This window comes from Panthera onca, chromosome C1 (genome assembly GCF_046562875.1).
Source record: "Panthera onca isolate mPanOnc1 chromosome C1, mPanOnc1 haplotype 2, whole genome shotgun sequence".
Lineage (NCBI taxonomy): Eukaryota > Metazoa > Chordata > Mammalia > Carnivora > Felidae > Panthera > Panthera onca.
Window position 1 is genome coordinate 142,920,980 of NC_138346.1, and position 22,761 is coordinate 142,943,740.

The 22,761-nt window shown below is 37.5% G+C and overlaps 1 protein-coding gene across 13 annotated transcripts in view; it reads left to right on the forward strand.

The window, feature by feature from the left end:
* Nucleotides 1–22,761, forward strand: part of EVI5 (ecotropic viral integration site 5) — a 248,899-nt gene that overhangs the window by 22,544 nt on the left and 203,594 nt on the right. The gene's annotated exons all lie outside the window — the stretch shown is intronic.

A 22,761-nucleotide genomic window follows, 5' to 3' on the forward strand; every position in this document is an offset into this window, starting at 1 on the left:
TCAAAATAGAACATATATATCCTGCTATAACAAAGGACTCTACAAAAATGCTTTCCCTTCATTTATGCAAATAATACATATTTGTTCAAGAAAATTTGTAAAACATCAACAGTATAAATATTAAAACCATAAGTTAACATTTATGTATTCTAGAACATATTTATATATTAATATAGACTCTAATAGAATATAGTCTGATATCCTATTTAATTTTGTTGTGGTAATTGCTATTGGCAGCTTTTGTTACTGTTTACCTTTATAGTTCCTCTGTTGGCTTTCCAGCCAGAGCAAACTATTAAAAGTATGTTTGGCACTTGTGTTCCCATGGTCATAGCAGCATTATTCACAATAGTCCAAGTAGGAAACAATCCAAATGTCCATCAACAGATGAATAGATAAACAACAGATGAGTAGAGATACCTTTATTTATTTTTCTACCTACCTACCTACCTACCTATCTATACCTATCTTTCAGCCTTAAATATATCAGGTTTTTTATGGTCTCAGAGTTTCCAACACCTTGAAAAATGAGAGAAATATACATACAATGAAATATTATTCAGCCACAAAATGAAATGAAGCTCTGATACGTAACACAGCATGGATGAATCTTGAAAATGTTGCTGAATGAAATGAGCCAGACACAGAAGGACAAATGTTGTATGTATGATTCTACTTATGAATCTAGAATAGGTAAATTCAGAGTCAGAAAGTAGATCAGAGATTAACTTGAGGCTGGAGGGAAGGAAGAATGGATACAGAGTTCCTGTTTGGGGTGATGAAAAAGTCTTGGAAATGGTTGGTAATGGCTGTACAAATTGTGAATATAATTATTTCCAATGAATTATATACTTAAAAATGGGTACAGTGGCAAATTTTATGTTTGGAACCCTTATGGGCTTGTGGCTAGTTCAGTTTTACTTCTAAGAGTGAGGTGATGATCTCTCTCATTCATGTTCCATCGTAGTCCCCTAGTTCCTGCTCCTTTTTTTTAAAGGCTAGCAGTGATTATTTGAGTGGTATTTTATGGATAATTAATTTTTCTTCGTGATTTAAGAAATGTTTTTGCCACAAATGTGCATCACTTGTAATGAAAAAAATCTATAAATAAGAATTATTTTAAAGCAAAGTGAAATCAGATATGTTTATCTTCTTTAGCCTCCTATTTACTTTTTTTCTCATACCCTTTATCTCTTCCTGGTCATTCACTTTTTTTGATGTATTTACCTCATTCTTTTAAAAAAAAAAATTTTTTTTTTTTTAACGTTTATTTATTTTTGAGACAGAGAGAAGACAGAGCATGAACGGGGGAGGGTCAGAGAGAGGGAGACACAGAATCTGAAACAGGCTCCAGGCTCTGAGCTGTCAGCACAGAGCCTGACGTGGGGCTCGAACTCACAGACCGCGAGATCATGACCTGAGCCGAAGTCGGCTGCTTAACCGACTGACCCACCCAGGTGCCCCCCCCCCATTCTTTAATTATACGAGTTTTATATAACCAAGTTAAAGATAATTGGAAAAAGAAAGGGAAGAAAAAGCATTTCCTTATCCTCAAATTCCAACATAACCTTGGTTTTTAGAGAATTTTTTTTTTTTTATGTTTATTTACTTTTGAGAGAAAGAGAGACAGAGTGTGAGTGGGAGAGGGGCAGAGAGAGAGGGAGACAGAATCTGAAGTAGGCTCCAGACTCTGAGCTGTCAGCACAGAACCTGACGCGGGACTTGAACTCACAAACTGTGAGATCATGACCTGAGCCAAAGTCAGATGCTTAACTGACTGAGCCACCAAGGTGCCCCATAAAATAACTTGGTTTTAAGTTTTATGTATTTTCTTTTCCCCCCATATGTTACCACCACATTAACAAAAGCCTATTTACAATAGTTCTTTTTACCTAGTACATCATGTTCAACTGTTAAGAAAAATTACAAGACATACTAAAGACAAAAAGCACAATTAGAGCCAGCATTAGAACTAGACTTGGGTAGGGTAGGGATATGAGAATTACCAGACCAAGAAAGAATTTAAAACAACTGTGATGAAAGGGGGAGGGATGGAAATTCTAAGAAAGAACAACAAGAAAAAAAATGCTAGAGAAGAAAGACATAGCATTATCACAAAAACATTGTAATCATTTGATGGGTTTATTTATTAGTAGACTGGACTACTAATGGCTGAAGAAAGACTCTGAGCATGAGGCTATCAATAGAAACTGCTGAAACTAGAAAAGAAAGAGAAAAAAGATAAGAAAAACAGAATATTGAGTAACTGTGGGACAACTACAAAAGGTTTAACATCTGCATCATTAGGGATGGCATGTTTTAATTTCTGTGGCATTATAGTCAATAGGTGGGATATAGAATCCTTACCTTGTAAAGATTAACTTTAGACATGTAAATAAACCTCATACTAAAAAAAAAAGATTTAACATATGCATAATGGGAATTCTATAAGGAGAAGAAAAAGAAGAGGGACAGAAGAAGTGTTTGGAATGGTAATGACTGAGAACTGCCCCAAATTAATGTCAGATACCGAATCACAATTCCAGGAAGCTTAGAGAACACCAAGCAGGCTAAGTGGCAAGAAAACTATACCTAGGCATATTATTTTCAAACTACAGAAAATCCAATATAAAGTAAAAAAAAAAAAAAAAAAAAAAAAGAGGAAAAAAAAAAAGAGAAAAAAAAATCCTGGAAGAAGCGAGGGGAAAAACACACATTAATATAGAGGAGCATTGATAAGGATTACAGCTAACTTCTCAGAAACCATGCAAACAAGAAGAAAATGGAGTAAAAACATTTGAAGTTCTGAGAGAAAAAACAAAACAAACCCAACCTACAATTCTGTACCTTGCACAATTATCCTTTGAAAATAATGGAGAAATACTTTCTCAAACAGAAATTAAGGGTATTTGTTGTTAGTAGAACTGCCTTGCAAGACATGTTAAATTTTTTAGGAGAAGGAAAATAATATACGCCACAAACTAGAATCTACATAATGTAAGGAGAGCATTGAAAAAAGGATAGGTGAAGGTAAAATAATTTTTTTTCTTAATTGATCTAACATAAAAGTTTCAAAGTAATATCAACAGTATGATAATGAATACTTCTGAATACTTATATGTGTATTTAGGCATAAGTGAAATGAATGACAGCAATGATATAAGGGATAGGGGACATTTATTATTTTGTTATTACACGGTACTCATACTACCCAGGAAATAGGTAGAGTGGAAAATGGGTAGTGTTACTTGAAAGGGGAATTGGCTTAGCTGTAAATGTAAACATTCCAGAATCTCTAGGGCAACCACTAAGAAAAGTAAAAGAAGAGGTATGACCGATATACCAAGAAAGGAGAGAAAAGGCAATCATAGAAAATGCTCACTTAAAACCACAAAGGGCAGAAAAAAAGTGGAAGACAAAAATAGGAACAAAAAAGGGCAAGAAATAGAGAACAGTCATGGGTATGGTAGATGTTAATTCCACTATATCGGTAATCACTTTGAACGTCAACGGTCTAAATGCACAAATGAAAAGACAGGTTGTTAGTGTAGATCGAAAAACAAGATCCAGCTCTGTTGTCTATAGGGAATCTATTATTAATATTTTTTTAAATGTATATTCGTTTTTGAGAGAAAGATAGCACAAGAAGGGGAGGGACAGTGAGAGAGACACAGAATACAAAGCTGGTTCCAGGCTCTGAGCTGTTAGCACGGAGCCTGACGCGGGGCTCGAACTCACGAACCATGAGATCATAACCTGAGCCAAAATCTGTTGCCTAACTGACTGAGCCACACAGGTGCCCCAGAAATCCACTTTAAATAGAAAGATGCATACAGATTGAAAAGTGATTGGAGAAAGATAAAAGATATACCATACTAATGCTAATTAAAAGAAAGAAGGAGTAGCTATATTAATTTCAGACAGAACAGAATTTAGACCAAGGAAAGCTTTCAGTTCTAAAGAGGAGAATTGCATAATGATAAAGGAGTCATTTCTCCAAGAAGATATAACAATCCTTACTTAATACGTATGCGCCTAAAAACAGAACGTCAAATTATGTGGGGCAGAAACTGATAGAACTCCAATAAGTAGATGAATCCACTATCATAATTGGAGGTTTTAATACCCCTCTATTAGAAATGGACAATAAGGACAATAATGACATAATTGAACTCAACAGCATATCAGTGACCTGATTATAGTGGACATCTATAGACCACTTCATTCAACATCAGCAGGATGCACATTTTGCTCAAGCTCACATGTAGTATTCATCAAAATAGGCTATGTTTTGGGCCATGAAACTGATTTCTTGAAGGATACAATTTGCCAAAATTGACATAAACAATATGAATAGGTCTATATGCATTAAAGAAATTGAATCAACAATAACATTCCAGAACAGGGGTGCCTGGGTGGCTTAGTTGGTTAAGCATCTGACTTCCACTCAGGTTGTGATCTTGTGGTTTGTGAATTTGAGCCCCATATCAGACTCTGTGCTGACAGCTCAGAGCCTGGAGCCTGCTTGGGATTCTGTGTCTTCCTCTCTCTCTACCCCTCCTCTACTCTCTCTCTCTCTCTCTCTCTCCCCCCTCCTTCAAAAATAAATAAACTTGAAAAAACAAACAAAAGAATCCTTCTAGAACAGAAAATACCAGGCCCAGATAGGTTCACTGGTGAATTCTACCAAATATTTAAGGAAGAAATTATACCAGTTCTCTACAGTCTTTTTCAGAAGAAAGAAGCAGAGGGAATGCTTCCTAGCTCATTCTATGAGGTCAGCATTACCCTAATACCAAAAACTGGACAAAGATATTATAAAAGAAAACTTACAGACCTTTATCTCTCATGGGCATAGGTACAAAAATCCTCAATAAAATACTAGTAAATTGAATCCAATGATGTATAAAAAGAATCACATACCATGACCAAGTGGGGTTTATCGCCGATATGAAGGGCTGGTTTAAGTGTTTTTTTAATGTTTGTTCATTTTTTTTTTTTTAATTTTTTTTTTCAACGTTTTTTATTTATTTTTGGGACAGAGAGAGACAGAGCATGAACGGGGGAGGGGCAGAGAGAGAGGGAGACACAGAATCGGAAACAGGCTCCAGGCTCTGAGCCATCAGCCCAGAGCCTGACGCGGGGCTCGAACTCACGGACTGCGAGATCGTGACCTGGCTGAAGTCGGACGCTTAACCGACTGTGCCACCCAGGCGCCCCATAATGTTTGTTCATTTTTGAGAGCGACAGAATGTGAGTGGGGGAAGGGCAGAAAGAGAGGGAGACCCAGAATCTGAAGCAGTCTCCAGGCTCTGAGCTGTCAGCACAGAGCCTGACGTGGGGCTCAAACTCCTGAACCGTGACATCATGACCTGGGCCAAAGTTGGACACCCAGGTGCTCCTAGTTTTAAGTTTTGAAAATCAATTAATATAATCCATTGCAGAAACAGGCTTTAGAAGAAAAGTCACATGAGCATATCAATAGATGGAGAAAAGCATTTGACAAAATCTAGCACCCAATCGTGATAAAAACTCTCAATAAACTAGGGGCACCTGGGTGGTTCAGTTGGTAGAGTATCTAACTCAGTCTCAGGGTTGTGAGTTCAAGCTCCACATTGGGCATGGAGTCTACTTAAGATCAAACTTCTCAGTAAACTAGAACAGAGAGGAACTTGATAAAGGTGTGTGTGTGTGTGTGTGTGTGTGTATAATCTATACATATATATGTGTGTGTATACATGTGTATATGTGTATATATCTATATAATCTTGATAAAGGTACATACAAAGATATACAGCTAAAATCATATTTAACAGAAATTTGAAGCTTTCCCACCAAGATCAGGAAGAAGGCAAGGGTATTCCCTATTATCACTGCTTTTCAACATCGTACTGAAAGTCCTAGTTAATGCAGTAAGATAAGAAAATTAAAGGTGTACAGTGATTGGGAAGGAAGAACTAAAACTGTCTTTCTTCACAGATGACACTATTGTCTAAAGTAAAAAATCTGAAATATTTGGGAGAGAAAAAACCCCTTATGAAACTAATAAGCACTTAGGCTTCCTCAATATATGATGGGGTTACCAATAAACCCACCAGAAGTTGAAAATACTGTAAGTCAAAAATGCATTTAATACCTCTAACCTAAACATCATAGCTTAGCCTAGCCTACTTAAACATGCTCAGAATACTTAGAGTGGTCTGCATTTGGGCAAAATGATCTCACACAACACCTCTTGTAGAATATAGTGTTGAGTATTTCATGTAATTTATAGAATACTGCACTAACAGCGAAAAACAAGGGCACCTGGGTGGCTCAGTCAGTTAAGCGTCCTACTCTTGGTTTCTGCTCAGGTCATGATCTCAGAGTTGGTGAGTTCAAGCCCCGTATCAGGCTCTGCTCTGACAGTGTGGAGCCTGCTTGGGAGTCTCCCTCTCTACCTCTCTCTCTGCCCCTCCCCTGCTTGCTGTCTCTCTCAAAAATAAATAAATGAATGTAAAAAACAAATAAAAGTGAAAAACAGAATAGTTGTCAGGGTATAGAATGGTTTTAAGTGTATCAGTTGTTGTTACTCTCATGAGTACGGCTGTACTAGCAGCTGTGGTTGACTGCCACTGCCCAGCATCTCAAGAGCGTTGTACCACATTGCTGGCCTGGGAAAGATAAAAATTTAATGGGGCCCCTGGGTGGCTCAGCCAGTGAAGTGTCTGACCCTTGATTTCAGCTCAGGTCATGATCTCACAGGAAGGAGCAGAGAGAGAAGGAGAGAAAGAACCTTAAGCAAACTCCATGCTCAGTGCAGAGCCCAACGTGGAGCTTGATCTCTTGCCCCTCAGATCATGACCTGAGTTGAAATCAAGAGTTGGATGCTCAACCAACTGCGCCACCCAGGCACCACTGATCCTACAATTTATATGGAGAGGCAGAAGACCTAGAACAGTCAACACAATTTTGAAGGAGGAGAAGAAAGGTAGAAGACTGATACTACCTGACATCAAGATATAACTTTAGACAGGGTGCTTGGGTGGCCCAGTTGGTTAAGTGACTTTGGCTCAGGTCATTATCTCACAGTTTGTGAGTTCAAGCCCGTCTTCAGGCTCTGTGCTGACAGCTCAGAACCTGGAGCCTCCTTCAGATTCTGTTTCTCTTTCTCTCTCTGCCCTTCCCCTGCTCACATTCTGCCCCTCTCTCTCTCTCTCAAAAATAAACACTAAAAAAAAAAAAAAAAGATAAACTCTTAAGCTACAGTAATTAAGACAGTGGGATATTGGTGAAACAATAGACAAATAGATCCATGGAACAGAAATAGACCCATATAAATACAGTCAACTGATTTTCAACAAAGGAGCAAAGACAATACATTGGAGAAAAGACTGTCTTTTCAACAAATTGTGCAGGAGCAATTAGGCCTCGCACAAAAATGAATCTAAGTATAGACTTTATAGGCTTAACAAAAATTAACACAAAGTGGATCAGATACCTAAATTAAAATGCAAAACTATAAAACTCCTAGGAGATAACAGTAGAAAATCTAGGTGACCGTAGGTTGATGTTGATTTATTAGGTGCAACATCAAAGGCATGATCCATGAAAGAAAGAATTGATATCTCAACTTTATTTTAATTAAAAGTTTGTCCCAAGCTACAGACTGGGAGATTTTCCAAGAGACAAATCTTAGTGTACTGTTACCAAAATATTCAGAGAACTTTAAAACTCAACATTAGGAACACAACATGATTTAAAAATAGACCAAAGATCTTAACATACCTCATCAAAGAAAGTCTACAGATGGCAAATAAGCATCTGATAAGATGCTCCACGTAATGTGTCATTAGGGAAATGCAGATTAAAACAATGATGAGATTCCACTACTCTCCTAGTGGAATGTTCAAAATCTAGAAAACTGAAAACACCAAATGCTGGCAAAGATGTAGAGCAACAGGAACTCTCATTCATTATTGGAACGCAAAATGGTATACCTAGTTTAGATTACAGTTTGGCAATTTCTTATAAAACTAAACATACTATGCAATTCAGAAGTCATACTCCTCTGTGTTCCTAGAGGACTTGAAAAATTGTCCACACAAAATTCTGCATATGATGTGTATTGCAGCTTTATTCATAATTACTAAAACTTGAACTAAATCAAGATATCTTTCAGTAGCTGCATGGGTAAACTGGTACATCAAGACAGTGGAATATTATTCATTGCTAAGAAAAAAATGAGCTATCAAGGCGTGAAAAGACATGGGGGATACTTAAATGCCTATTTCTAAGTGAAAGAAGTCAGTCTGAAAAAGCTGCACACAATTTGGTTCTGTTTCTATGACATTCTGGAAAAGGCAACACTATGGAGATGTAAATTCCAGTGATTGCCAGGAATTGAGGGGAGAAGCGGGAGAGCACAGAAGGATTTTTAGGGCAGTACAATACTCTGTATGGTACTATCACGGTGAATATTTGTCATTATACATTTGTTCAAATATGTAGAATGTACAACACCAAGAGTGTACCCTAATGTAAATGATGGAGTTTGGTAATAAAGGTGTGTCAGTAGGTTCATCAGTTGTAGCAAATATTCTGTCTGGTGGGGGATGTTGGTGTTGGAGGCTATGTATGTGTGAGGGCAAGGGATATATGGGAAATCTCCATACCATCTGCTTAATTTTGCTATGAGCCTAAAACTGTTCTAAAAAATAAAATCTATTTAACACAAAACCAAAACAACCACAGAAGTTATGAAAGTACAGGCATACCTTGTTTTATCATTCTTTGCTTTATTGCACTTGCAGATACTGTTTGTTTACAAATTGAAGGTTTGTGACAACGCTAGGTAAGCAAGTCTATCAGCACCATTTTTCCAGCAGCATTTGCTTATTGCTTCATGTCTCTGTTGCATTTTGGTGATTCTCACAATATTTCAAACGTTTTCATTATTACTACATTTATCATGGTGATCTGTGATAAGTGATTACAACTTGCTGAAAGCTCAAATGATGGTTAGTATTTTTTAGCAATAAAATATTTTTTGATTAGGTATGCACATTGCTTTCTCAGACATAACACTTTTCTAAGCAACTTTTGTGTGCAGTGGGAAACCAAAACATTCATTTGACTTTCTTTATTGCAGTATTCACTTTAGTGCAGTGGTCTGCAACTGAACCCACAGTGTCTTGCCAGGTATGCCTATAGAGGTTAGTAAAAATTTTTGAGAATGGGTGTCTCTAAAGTACAAAAGAGCTATTTTCTCCCTCTGCCTTTTTTTCCCTTGCTAAATTTTCACTCTTGATGTAGTTCATAGTTTGATATATAGCCTTTTAAAAAATGGAATTATACCTCCTATTCTTTACCAATGACTGATTGGTTCTATTATATTGGGAATTTCATTCTTTTTAATGACTGCATTCTATTGTATAGTGGTGTCTTAATTTATTTGCTCATACTTTGGTGGGCATTGGGGTTGTCACCAATTTTTTTTCCTATTATTATAAATAGTTCTGTGATTAGTTTTAGTACAGAGGTCTTTTTTTATTTGGGCAAATAATTCTTTTGGACAGATTTCTGAGTTGGTTTATGCACATGTAAATTTTATTATATATACTTCCAAGTAGTCCTTCAAAACAGCTCTACCAATGTATGTGCTCACAATAATGTATTTGAAAATACTCACTTTATGCAAAGCATCAATTTTTTAAAAAATTTATTTTTACTTTTATTTAAAAAATTTTATTTATTTTTTTATTTTAGAGAGAGAGAGTGCACAAGTGGGGGAGAGGGGCAGAGGGAGGGAGGGAGGGAGAGAGAGAGAGAGGGAGAGAGAATCTTAGGCTCCATGCTCAGTGCAGAGCCTGACATGGGCTTCATTCCATGACCCTGGATCCTGATCTCAGCCGAAATCAAGAGTTGGGTACCCAGGCACCCCAGCATTGAATTTTTTTTTATAATGAAATATTTCAAACTCAAAAGGTATAAAGAAAAATGTAATAAATGCCTTTATTCCCATCACCCACTTTAACAAATAAAAATGACAAGTGCACTTAAAAAAAATTTTTTTTACATGTATTTTTGAGAGAGAGAGAGAGAGAGAGAGAGCGAGAGAGAGCGGGCGCACAAGTGGGGGAGGGGCAGACAGAAGGAGACAGAATCCGAAGCAGGCTCCAGGCTCTGAGCTCTCAGCACAGAGCCCTAAGCGGGGCTCGAACCCATGAACCATGAGATCATGACTCAAGCCGAAGTCAGTTGCTTAACTGACTGAGCTACTCAGACGCCCCAAAAATTAAAAAAAAAATTTTTTTTTTTTTACATTTTATTTATTTTTGAGAGAGAGAGGGAGAGACAGAGCACATGTGGGGGGGCAGAGGACAAATGCACTTATAATCATAGTGACCCTTCTCCTTCCTAACATAGCATTATTACATTCATGAATATATATGTGTTTATGAACTGTATAACATATAGCCATCATATGTTACATAAGATAGTTAGCCTCCAATGTGGTTCCTGATAACTCCACCTCCTGATATTTACATTCTATATAGTTTCCTTCCATACTAAGTAGAGCGGACTTTGGTAACAAATAGGTTATTGCAGAAATGAAAGATTGTGTCTTAAGATGCAAGGTCATATAAGGTATTATATATTTTGTTTTGCTCATTTTTTCTGAGGGAGGCCAGCTGCCATGTTGTAAGGATATTCACCACCTTTCTGGAGAGGTTCTCATGTGAGGAACTGAAGCCTTCTGCCAATAACCATGTGCAGGAGACGTCTTGAAGTAGATCTTCCATTCCCGGTCAAATCTTCAAAGATGGTAGCACTGGCTAAGATACTGTCTGCAACTTTATGAGAGATCCTCAGCCAGAATCACCCAGTTAAACTATAGCTTAATTCCTCACACACAGAAACTGTTAGATAATAAATATTTAGTATATTAAGCTACTAGATTTGGGGGTAACAGGTGAAAGAGAGAGAGAAATAAGGAGATATGTGAACCTTGGTCCGATGCTTATAAATTATTTTCAAGGGAGACCATGAGAAATAGTATCTGGTACTTTTTAGGTTCAGATGGGGGAAATTCCAGAACACTAATGGGGATTCAGATGTTGGGTGGCCAGAAAGGATGACAGTATAGTTGACCCTTGAATAACGTGGGGGTTAGGGGCACTGAACCCCTGCACAGTTGAAAATCTGCATATTATTTTTGACTCCCCAAAAACTTAACTACTAATAGCTTACTGTTGACTGGAAGCCTTACTGATAACATAAACAGTTGATTAACATATTTTGTCTGTTATATGTATTATATACTACAAGTAAGCTAGAGAAAAGATGTTATTGAGAAAGTCATACAGAAGAGAAAATATGTTTACAGTACTGTATTGTAAAAAGTCTGTATAAGTGGACCCACACAGTTCAAACCTGTGTTAAGGATCAACTGTAAATGGATTTTTGACTGTACAGGGGTGGAAGGGTTGGCACCCCTAACCTCCCTCACCCCCGTGTTGTTCAAGGGTCAACTGTATAGACTTTTCTGTGGCATTTGTTATAATTGTTTCCATGTTTGTCTCCTCACATGCCTTTAATGGTGAGCTACTTGAGGATAGGACAAGACAAGAACTATGTGTCTTCCTCGTCTTCCTGCTCAATATCCTACCCTGTACTTAGGCTTACTAAGTATTTGTTGAATAAATTGATAGGGCTGTAGTGGAGGTAAAGAACTTAGAAGGAATATTAAATCCCTGAAGCTGAGGTAGCCAGATTTTTGAGTCACTGTCAGAATGTAAAGATCACCCTGTTTGTTCTGAAGAGTAGTCATAGTCAGCTTCTGAACCATTACTGCTACTTTGGCTATAGGGGTTTGGCACTGATTTTTAAGTCATGATACTTGGCTTCTACTTTGCTATTGTTCTCTGGAGCTTAGGTCGGAGAGTGTTTTCTGTAGATTTTAATTTCAGACTCCTAGGCATATTAACTGAAGGTAAATTTTTTCTTTTCATTTTTCAAAAATATGAAAGAATTATAAAAGACCTACAGCCATTTAACTGAGGCCTTTCTTTATGTACAGGAGGCATTGCTTACCCACATCCTAGTAGATTTTTTCCCCCTTTATTTTAGAGAGAGAGTGTGAACATAAGGGGTGGAGAGGGTCAGAAGGAGAGAGAGAATTCTAAGCAGGCTCCATGCTCAGCATGGGGCCCAACGTGGGGCTCAGTCCTATGACCCTGGAATCATGACCTGAGACGAAATCTAGAGTCAGATGCTCAACCAGATGAGCCACTCAGGTGCCCCCTTAATGGAATATTTTTATTGTTGAATTATGGAGAGACGATATATTACCAGTAAGAGGGTATTATATCCAGTGTTAGAATATCTGGGTTTGAGTCTTAACTTAATACTATTTATTAGTAAGTGTGAGCTTCTCTGAACTTGTTTTCTTATTTGGAAAAATTCTTGATTCATTTCCATTAACTCCAGCATTCCCTGTCAAATAACAACAAAATGCTAATTTCTCCAGTCACAGTAAATGGCACCACTGGTTGCTCAAGTCATAGTAGATTATGCTTCATGATTTTTCTTTCTTATTGTCTACATGCACTTAATCTAAAAATTATTTTGTTTCTACCTCCATAATGTTATCTTGCATGCATCTATTTTCTTTGTCTCTGCTACCCCCACAGTAGCCTAAACCTTAATTATTTCTCATCTAGATTTCTGTTAAGAGTCTTCTGCCTACTCTTCCTTTTTCTGCTCTTATTCTCTGTGTCTTAAAAAGGAGAGAGTACTCTTTATAAAACAGAAAGATGAAGTTACTTTTTTGCATGTTTAAAACCCTTGTGACTTCCAGTAATAGATTCCAAATTTCATTCTTATAATACTGTTAATTATTGGGCACCTGTTGACTTTTTGTTTCACCTTTCCACATTTCCCTTTAAATTAATATGTGTTAGCCATAATGGTCTCCTCTTATTCTAACCTGTGCTGTTCAATATGGAGGCTACTAGCTACATGTAACTGTTAAGCAGTTGAACTGTGGCTAGTCTGAATTGAGATGTGCTATGTAAGTGTAAACTTTACACTGAATTTCAGGCTTAGTATTAAAGAATGTAAAATATTTCATGAAATATTAATTATCTGGTGAAATAATGTTTTGGACATGTTTGGGTTAAATAAAAGATATAACTTCACTTTTTAAAGTATAGCTCCTAGAAAATTTAAAATAACTAATGTGGTTTGCATTTGTGGTTCACCTTGTGTTTGTATTGGACAGCCCTTTTCTAACCCGTCAAGCTTTTTAAATTGCTCAGGGCCTTTGTACATGTTGTCTGTCCCCCCTTCCCCCGCCTTTTTTTTTTTTTTTTGGCATAGTCCTTTGTACAGTTGGCTGCTTCTTGCTCATCTTCTAGTTCTTAAATTGTATACGTTGCCTCTTGAGAAAGGCAGTCCTTAAAAACTCTATCAAATTAAGTTGTCGTTCGTTGCCCTTACATCATATCTTTCTCTGTATTCAGTCTTTATCTGACTTTTTAACTAGTTCCATGAGGGGAAAGAACATGTCTATTTTGTTTATAACCATATACTCATATGTATTCAGCATCCCATAAGGTGCTCTTTCACAGTAGGTTATGAATAAATACTTGTCAAATGAGTAACACACTGGGCTGTCTTCTTAGATTTGTTTTAAGGATCGACTATGTGAAACTATTTTATAATCTATAAAGGGCTGTACCAATTTTACTTATATGCAGAGAAGCTGAAGAAATTGGTTGTATACCCCTTGAAATCAAGATTTAATTGGATGAAGAAAAATCTGTGAATTTAGCCTGCATTTCAGTGTGTTCTTCAAACGTTGCATCTATTATTTGGGCACACTATTTCATGTATTACATGACTTAGCGCTTTTGAGGGTTGTCATGTTTTGTAAATAATGTTTAAAAAGCATTACCTCTTTTACATTCCTCCAGGAGTTTTTTTCTGTACCTTTTATTTTCTTTGTAGAGATAGATAGTTTTAAATAGTATCAGAACTTCAGAAATAACAGGTGCTAAAATAGTTGTAAATGAACCCCTGTTCTCTTCAGTTTTGGTCATCTTTTCCTTGGCAATTCCTTAATATGCCGAGGTTATCAGAATACAGCTCATTATTCTAGTCAGTATTCAGGTATCTGTCTTGCTTAAGTTATGAGTGAATTTTTTTTTTTTTTTTAATGTTTATTTATTTTTGAGAGAGACAGAGACAGAATGCGAGTGGGTTAGGGGCAGAGAGAGAGGGAGACACAGAATCCAAAGCAGGCTCCAGGCTCTGAGCTGTCAGCACAGAGCCTGACGTGGGGGTTGAACTCACAAGCTGTGAGATCACGACCTGAGCCGAAGTCGGAGGCTCAACTGACTGAGCCACCCAGGCGCCCCAGTTATGAGTGAAATTCTTTAAGAAATTACCTCTCAGGTACCTGAGTGGCTCAGTTGGTTAAGCATCCACCTCTCGATTTCAGCTCTTTGATAATGATTTCACACTTTGGAGTTTGAGCCCTGCATCTGCCTCTGTGCTGGCAGTGTGGATTGCTAGGGATTCTCTGTCTTGCTCTCTCCCTCTCCCCTGCTCGCGCGCTTGCTCTCTCTCTCTCTCTCTCTCTCTCTCTCTCTCAAAAATAGACATTTAAGGGGCGCCTGGGTGGCTCTGACTTTGGCTCAGGTTATGATCTCACAGTTCATGAGTTTGAGCCCTGCATTGGGCTCTCTGCTGTTAGTGCAGAGCCCACTTTGGATCCTCTGTCTCCCTCTCTCTGTTCCTTCTCCACCTCATACATGCTCGCTCTCTCTCTCTCTCTCAAAAGTAAATAAACATTTAAAAATTTTTAAAAATAAACGTTTAAAAAAATAAAAAAGAAATTACCTCTATAGAAAGTATGTCACAAAGATCAGCTTAATTTGATTTTTTTTCCTTCAGTAGTTACACATCTGCTCATTTGTATATAAGAAAACAAAGGGTGGCTAATACAGTTTGTAACGTACTGATTATGAAACCAACAGTAACAGCAGAGGTCTGGAGGAGGAGGAGGAAGATAATTCTTTGTAAGCTGTTAAAGATGGGGAAAGGAAACAAACAAGATTCTGAATATAATTTTGATATGTATAATTAGTTTCAGCTTCTAACAGAGTTTAGGATATCTATTGGAAGCACATGGGTGGGCCTTTTTAGTAGTAATCACAGTAGTAGTAGTAAGTAATAGTAGTAGTAGAGGGTAGTAGTAATGTAGTATTAATGACAAACATTTGAATGTTTACTATGCCAGGTAGTGTTCTAAGTGTCATAAAACATTCAGTTTTCATGAAAAGCATAGGGGATTGATGTGCTTATTTTTTTCCCCAAATTTTTATTTAAATTCTAGTTAGTTAACATATAGTATAATATTGGTATCAGGAGTAGAATTTAGCGATTCATCACATACCTATAACAGCCCGTGCTCATCATACCCAGTGCCCTCCTTAAAACCCATCTCCTGTTTAGCCCACCCCCCCACCCCTCACCCTCCATCACCCCTCTGTTTGTTCTCTGTCATGAAGAATCTTCTATGGTTGGCTCCCTTCTCTCTTTTTTCCCCCCCTTCCCATATGTTCATCTGTTTTGTTTCCTAAATTCCACATATGAGTGAACTCATATTGTATTTGTCTTTCTTGGACTGAGTTATTTTGCTTAGCATAATATACTCTAGCTCCATCTGTGTCATTGCAGTTGGTAAGATGTGATTCCTTTTGATGGCTCAGTAATTCTCCATTGCATGTATATACCACCTCTTCTACACTTGATCTTAGCCAAAAGGCTGAGAAGCGATATATACCACCTCTTCTTTATGCATTCATCAGTTGATAGACACTTGGGTTCTTTCCATAGTTTGGTTGTTGTTGATAATGCTACATCGGGGTGCATGTAACTCTTCAAATCTGTATTTTTGTATCCTTTGGGTGAATATCTAGCAGTGCATTTGCTGGATTGTAAGGTAGTTCTACTTTTACATTTGTGAGGTACCTCCATACTGTTGGTCAGAGTGGCTGCACCAGTTTTGCATTCCCACCATGAGTGAAAGAAGAGTTCTCCTTTACTTACATCCTTGGCAACACTTGTTGTTTCCTGTGCTGTTAATTTTAGCCACTCTAACAGGTGTGAGGTGACATCTCATCATGGTTTCGATTTATATTTCCCTGATGAGGAGTGATGTTGAACATCTGTTAGCTATCTGGATGTCTTTGGGAAAATGTCTTCTGCCCATTTCTTTTTTTTAAAAAAAATTTTTTTTAACGTTTTTATTTATTTTTGAGACAGAGAGAGACAGAGCATGAATGGGGGAGGGGCAGAGAGAGAGGGAGACACAGAATCAGAAGCAGGCTCCAGGCTCTGAGCCATCAGCCCAGAGCCCGACGCGGGGCTCGAACTCACAGACTGTGAGATCGTGACCTGAGCCGAAGTCGGACGCTTAACCGACTGAGCCACCCAGGCGCCCCATGTCTTCTGCCCATTTCTTAATTGAGTTCTTCTTGGGTGTTGAGTTTTATATGTTCTTTATAGATAGTGGATACTAACTCTTTATCGGATGTGTCATTTGCAAATATCTTCTCCCATTCCATAGGTTGTCTTTTAGTTTTGTTGATTGTTTCCTTTGCTCTGCAGATGCTTTTTATCTTGATGAAGTCCCAATAGTTGATGTTTGTTCTTGTTTCCCTTGCCTTCAGAGATGTGTCCAGTAAGAAGTTGCTACAGCCGAAGTCAAAGAGTTTGTGGCCTGTGTTCTCTTTGAGGGTTTTGATGGTTTCCTGTCTTATATTTAGGTCTTTCATCCTTATTTATTTTTGTGTGTGGTGTAAGAAAGTGGTCCAGTTTCATTCTTCTGCATGTTGCTTTCCAGTTTTCCCAACACCATTTGTTGAAGAGATTGGATATTTTTTTTTCCATTGGATATTCTTTCCTGCTTTGTCAAAGATTAGTTGATTATATAGTTGTGGGTCCATTTCTGGGTTTTCAATTCTGTTCCATTGATCTGTGTGCCAGTACCATACTGTCTCAATGACTGTAGCTTGGTAATACAGCTTGAAATCTGAAATTATGATCCCTCTGTTTTTTTTTTTTTTTTTTTTTTTTTTTTCAGAATTGCTTTGGCTATTCAGGGTCCTTTGTGGTTCCATACAAATTTTAGGATTGTTCTAGCTCTGTGAAAAATGCTGGTGGTATTTTGATAGGGATTGCATTAAATGTGTAGATTATTTGGGGCAATATAGACATTATCCGTGTTTGTTCTAATCCATGAGCATGGAATTGTTTCCCATTTCTTTGTATCCTTTTAAATTTCTTTTGTATGTGTTCTATAGTTTTCAGAGTACAGATCTTTTACCTTTTTGGTTAGGTTTATTCCTAGGTATCTTATTGTATTTGTTGCAGTTGTAAATGGGATTGATTCCTTGATTTTTATTTCTGCTGCTTCATTATTGGTGTATAGAAATGCAACAGATTTCTATACGTTGGTTTTATATCCTGAGACTTCGCAGAGTTCATGTATTAGTTCTAGCAATTTTTTGGTGGAGTCTTACGGATTTTCTGTATAGAGTATCATGTCATCTGCAAGTTGTGAAAGTTTGACTTCTTCCTTGCCAATTTGGATACCTGTTTTTTCTTTTTGCTGTCTGATTGGTGAGGCCAAGACTTTGGGTACTATGTTAAATAGTTATGGTGAGAGTGGACATCCCTGTCTTAGTTCCTGACCATAGAGGAAAAGCTTTTCCCGATTAAGAATGATAATAGCTGTGGATCTTTCATATATGGATTTTATGATGTTGAGGTATGTTCCATCTGTCCCTACCTTGTTGAGGATTTTTATCAAGAATTGATGCTGGGGCGCCTGGATGGCTCAGTCGGTTAAGCGTCTGACTTTGGCTCAGGTCATGGTCTCATGTTTCATGAGATCGAGCCCACGTTGGGCTCTGTGCTGACAGCTCAGAGCCTGGAGCCTGCTTCAGATTCTGTCTCCTTCTCTCTCCCCCTCCCCAGTCACACTCTGTCTCTCTCTCTCTCTCTCTCTCTCTCTCAAAACTAAACATTAAAAAAAAAAAAAAAGAATTGATGCTGTATTTTGTCAAATGCTTTTTCTACATTATTGAGAGCATCATGTTGTTCTTTTCCTTTCTTTTTATCAATTTGGTGTATCATGTTGTTTGATTTGCAAATATTGAACCACCCCTGCAGCTCAGGAATAAACCCCACTTGATTGTGGTGAATAATTCTTTTAATGTACTGTTGGATTTGATTTTCTAGTATGTTGTTGAGAATTTTTGCTTCCAGGTTTTTTAGGAATTATTGGCCTGTAATTCTCCTTTTTAGTAGAGTCTGTCTGGTTTTGGAATCAAGGTACTGCTGACTTTGTAGAATGAGTTTGGAAGTTTTCCTTCCATTTCAATTTTTTGGAACAGTTTGAGAAGAATAGGTATTAACTCTTCTTTAAATGTCAGGTAGAATTCCCTTGGGAAGCCATATGACCCTGGACTTTTGTTTTTGGGAGATTTTTGATTACTGATTCAATTTCTTTGCTGGTTATGAGTCTGTTCAAATTTTCTATTTCTTCTTGTTTCAGTTTTGGTAGTTGATATGTTTGTAGGAATTTGTCTATTACTCTCAGCTTGCCCAGTTTGTTGGCATATAATTTTTCATAATATTCTCTTACAGTTGTTTGTATTTCTGTGGTGTTGATTGTGATCTCTCCTCTTTCATTTGTGATTTAATTTATTTGGGTCCTTTCTCTTGTCTTTTTGATAAGTGTGGCTAGGGGTTTATCAATTATTATTAATTGTTTCAAAGAACCAGCTCTTAGTTTTGTTGAAGTGTTCTGTTTTGTTTGTTTCTAAGTCATATATTTTTTTCTCTAATCTTATTTCCCTTGTGTTGGCTTTAGGTTTTATTTGCTTTTGCTTTTCTAGCTCCTTAAGATGTAAGGTTAGGTTGTCTATTCGAGACTTTTCATGCTTTTTTTTTTTTTTTTTTTTTAAATTTTTTAATGTTTATTTATTTTTGAAAAAGAGAGAGAGAGAGACAGAGTGTGAGCAGGGGAGGGGCAGAGAGAGAGGGAGACAGAGAATCCGAAGCAGGTTCTGTGCTCTGAGCTTCTAGCACAGAGCCAGATGCGGGGCTTGAACTCACAAACTGCGAGATCATGACCTGAGCCGAAGTCGGATGTTTAACCAACTGAGCCACCCAGGTGCCCCAAGACTTTTCATGCTTCTTGAGGTAAGCCTGTATTGCAATATACTTCTCTCTTAGGACCACCTTTGCTGCATCCTAAAGGTTTTGGACTTTCTTGTTTTCATTTTCATTTCCTTCAATGTATTTTTTAATTTCTAATTTAATTTCCTGGTTCACCCATTTGTTCCTTAGTAGGGTGTTCTTTAGTCTCCACACATTTGTGATCTTTCCAAATTTTTCTTATGGTTGACTTGAAATTTCATAACATTGTGGTCTGAAAATATGCATGGTATGATCCTGATCTTTTTGTACTTGTTGAAGGCTGTTTTGTGATCCAGTATGTGATCTATGCTGGAGAATGATACATGTGCATTTGAAAAGAATGTGTATTCTGCTTTAGGATGAAATGTTCTGAATGTATCTGTTAAGTCCATCTGGTCCACTATGTCATTCAAGGCCATGGTTCCTTGTTGATTTTTTGATTAGATGATCTGTGCATTGCTGTAAATAGGTTGTTGAACTCCACATACTGTTATTGTATTATTATCAAAGAGTTGCTTTATATTTGTTACTAATTGATTTATATATTTGTTTGCTGTCAAATTGGGGGCATAAACAGTTACAATTGTTAGATGTCCTTCATGGATAGACCTCTTAATTATGATAGAATGCCCTTCTTCATCTCATTACAGTCTTTGATTTAAGATCTAGTTGGTCTGATATAAGTATGGCTACTCCATTTGTCTTTTGGTGTCCATTAGCATGATAGATGGTTCTTTATACCCTCACTTAAAATCTGTAGATATCTTTAGTTCTAAAATGAGCTTCTTGGAGGCAGCATATAGATGGGTCTTGTTTTTTTATGTCTCAAACCATGCTGTTCAGGCAGGCCCTCCCGTGCTGGTGGCTGGCTTGTCCTGCTCCACAGTTCTCCCATGCCTCCTAGGCACTTGGCTGGGATTCAAAACCCCATGTCTTAAAGGATCTCGCACCATGATGACCTGGTTCTGAAGTAACATCACTCTGCCCTGTCAATATGGTTGGTGTCTGCAGGGTGTTTTGTCCTTGAGAGGGCAATATACCCTCTTCTCACAGTACTCAAGGGAGGGGACTGTTGTCTGCCAGTGTACCCCTGAGATCGCTACTGAGTCCAGGGGCTAGCTCCCTTCCCCCCAAGTGCTGGCACACAGCAGCAACTTGTGTCCAGAGAAAGTTGGGCATTTTTGATAATTCCATTCTTCAGCAACTAAAGCTGTTTGCAGAGTGGAGACTGGTACTCTCTGTATTTCTCATAAATCAGTCCGTGGTCTGGAGAGGATTTCCTCTTGTCCTAACACAAAACCACAATGCACGGCCTCTCTTTCTGTCCCTTTCTCTCTCCACAGAAGGTGATCCCTCCCTTCAGTGCCCATGCTGCTCTATGTCCCCCATTTTGCATACACGCACCTCAGTCCTGCCAAGCTGTCTCCCTCCACCTGTGAAGATTTTTCTGTCACCCTGCAAACTGATTTATTGGGTATTTCAAGTGTTCTGACCTCAATACAGTTGTGTTTGAGGAACAAGGGAAATCCCAGTCCGCCTACTTCTCCACCATCTTAACTCCTCCCCCTCCAAAGAGTCCCCTTTAATACTTCTTGCAGGGCTTGTTTAGTGGTCACAAACTCCTTTAGTCTTTGTTTAGATATGCTTATTAATCCACATTTTTCAGATGAAGGATTGAGACATCAATTGGTTAGGTAAATTGCCCCAGGTCACACAGCTAGTAAGTGGTAGAGATGACTAGAACTTGGGTACAGAGTTTGTATTTGATCCAGCCTAGAATAAAAAAAGAGGTGGCCAAATATAGTTTTGTGGAGGACAACATCTGATAAAGCATAGAAAGGATCCAACAGAAGATTACTGAGAAGTAGAAGGAAAACCCTAAGAACATGTCATAAAAGCCATGAGAAGTAAGTAGGAGAAGAAAAAAAAGATAGTATGAAAATAGCTGCATTTATTGAGTGCTAGACATATGCTAGTACTTTGTGTGTATTTTATTTATTATTATCATCTCTATTTTGTAAATAAGAAGCTGAGGCTTAATATTAGCAGTAAGTAGAGGAACTGGTGTTGAACCCAGGTCTCTAATGTCAAAGCCCCAGTGCTCAACCACGAAGGGGTCCTGCTTGTAACAATATCAAGTGAGGCTGTGTGAAATAAGGACTTTTGGAAAGTAGTGATTACGTTGGGAGGAAAGGTGAAATCAGAAAGCCAGCCCAAGAAGTATAATAGTTAATAGTTGAATAATAAGAATTTGAGAGAGAGTGGAAATACAGGTAGTATATCATCAGAGAAATAAATCAGGAAAACTCAGAAGAGCCCATCAAAGTGCTAAACACAATAAAAAGTAAACATATACATATTTATGTCAAGGCATTTCATTGCAAACTTTAACAAATAAGAGGCTAAAGAGAAGATGGAGTTCCTAGATTTTAAGGGAAACAGGCTAATTAATAGAATTAGAGTGGTTTCAGACTCTTTAACAAAGATAACGGAAGGTGGAAGAAAACTGAAGTCAGTATCTTCAAAACTCTGAGGGAAAATTATTTCTAATTTAGTTTATAATGAAGCTGAACTCTCAGAACTTTCAAGTGTTAGAGTAGAATAAAGGTACTTTTACATAGGCAGTGTCTCAGTTTAACTTTTTAGGAAGCTTGGAGAGGAGGTGTCCCACCAAAATGAGAGAATGTATTAAGAAAAAGGAAGACGCAAAGGGTTTAGGAAATATTTTCCAGTGCAAAGAGACATGAAGGAAATACCTGGATCACAGTGAAGGGAGATCCCTGGATGACAGTTGAGCACCACATGTAGAGAGCAACTAGTCCAGAGTGAAGCAGTTCAGAAGGTTTTAGAGTGGACATGTTCAAACATGTAAACTTGATTAGAGGTGAGGAGGGTTGTCAGGCATTCGCTGCATAATCTGCTGTATTTTTATGGAGAAATTTGTTCATACATAAAAATTTTAAAAACTGCTTCCTTGATACATGATTCACATACTATACAATTTATCCATTTAAAGTGTACAGGTCAGTGGCTTTTAGTTTATCCAGATTATGCATCCATAATCAAAGAAAACTTTAGAACATTTCATTACCTCAAAGAGAAACGTTGTACTCTTTAGTTATAGCTCCCTATCTCTCCACTCTCCCCAGTCCTAAGCAATCACTAATCAACTTTGTCTATAGATAATGCTTATTCTGTACATTTCTTACAAGTGGAATCATGATATGTGGTATTTTGTGACTGGCTTTTTTGATTTAGCATAATGTTTTCATGATTAATCCATGTTATAGAATGTCAGTACTTCATTCCTTTTTATAGCTATGACCTAAAATTTTTAAATGTAAATTTAATTACAAATTGTTTTGCCATTGAACTAAACTCTTTTGGATATCTTTACTGATATGTTTCTCCTTTTTTTTAGTCTCTTAGTGAAAATATAAATATTTATAATAAGGTGTTTAAGTTAATTATATCACTCAAGAAAATAAGATGCTTGGGGCACCT